The 1,466-nt window shown below is 39.0% G+C and overlaps 1 protein-coding gene across 1 annotated transcript in view; it reads left to right on the forward strand.

Moving 5' to 3' along the window:
- CHRNB3 (cholinergic receptor, nicotinic, beta 3 (neuronal)) overlaps window positions 1-1,466 on the forward strand; it is a 22,219-nt gene that overhangs the window by 4,181 nt on the left and 16,572 nt on the right. The gene's annotated exons all lie outside the window — the stretch shown is intronic.

Genomic DNA, 1,466 nt, shown 5'->3' on the forward strand with positions numbered 1-1,466 from the left:
GAGTGTCTGCCAAGGCCAACATCTTAAAATAGTGTGGTTTCTCCAGCAGCTGATATCTGTTTTAGATTAACAAAAAGTTCAGCAAACATGATGAAGACCTCTATGGATAGATCCCTGGAGCTAGTCTTTGAGGAGAAATCAGAAACAAACCTGCTATGGACAGGTGAGGCTAGCCTTAAAAGTCTGGGTGATCTCCCCGAAAGTCTCACTATTATCCACAACCTGGAATGGCCCTTGGAAGTCCATGAATTTAACCCAGGCCTTTCCCTGCCCTCTTATTTTCCTTCCTTCTCTATGGCCTCACTCTGACTTCAGCAAAGGAGGTCAAGTTCAGACTTCTCATCCAAGTGGACCCTGGGTAAGGATTGAGTGGGTGAAGAGGCCTGTTATATAAACTTGGGCAAGTCATCTCACCTCTCTGACCCTCAGTCTCTTCATCTGTACAACAGAGGCAAAGCCTAACTCACAATGTTGGTGGGAGGTAACTGAGATAATGTACACGAATGTGACTCACTCAATAAATGTCATTTCCTGTTGGCACCTTTGTAAGCTTTTTCATCCTTAATGACAAATCACATTCTTGGCCTTAACAATTCATGGATTTAATGGGAATATGAAATGTATAATATGTCATGTTGCTGTCTTTAAGATTAAAATGAATCAACATTAATTTGGTGTTAAGAATTTCACATCTGGTTAAGATGACTGGAGACCTCAGGGATGTATGTCCCAGAGGCTGCAAATCCAGGCAATCATAAGGAATATTTGTTTCTTTTTATCTTTTGGTCTGAGTATTTAAATAAAAATAATTTGAGAAATTTATTTATAGTAAGAAAAATTCTTACGATTTAGGTTCAGGTAATATATGTAAGAAAAGATAGTCTTAAGGGAATATATATGAGTGTGTGTGTGTGNGGTAGAATACACAACTGACATGCTTGGTTTTTACTCAGTTCTCCTGCCTTCCTCTTCCAGTATATTTAGACATTCATTTTCTATACTCTCAACCTAAGACCTTTATAAAGCACAAATTTAGTGACATCCAGAGAAATCTTCTACATGGAGCTATTTTTATTTTATTGATTTTATTTTGCAAACTCATTTGTCTTCCTCCTTTGTACTTCCAGAGAGTAATCAAAACCCTGTAAATCATAAATATATTATTAACACTGACTCACTCGAACTGCATGAGAAAGTACTTGATGCCCTTGCCCCTCAGATTCTGCACCGTCATAGTCAAAGTGAAGAAAACTGCACTGCAAGCACCTTAATGGAAATGGAAAATAAAGACAACGCTTTTTTAATGACACGGGTTGGACCTTTTGCCTGCATGACCAATCACCATGATAATGAATACCAAATTTACGCACTCAACAAGCATCACTGAGAGCCCACTATGTGCTGGGTTCTGCATCAGGTGCTGAGCTGTGCACTGCTGAACATGAACACAACTAGACGGTAAGAGA

The sequence above is a fragment of the Galeopterus variegatus genome, unplaced genomic scaffold (genome assembly GCF_000696425.1).
Source record: "Galeopterus variegatus unplaced genomic scaffold, G_variegatus-3.0.2 Scaffold7185, whole genome shotgun sequence".
In the NCBI taxonomy this organism is placed as follows: Eukaryota; Metazoa; Chordata; class Mammalia; order Dermoptera; family Cynocephalidae; genus Galeopterus; species Galeopterus variegatus.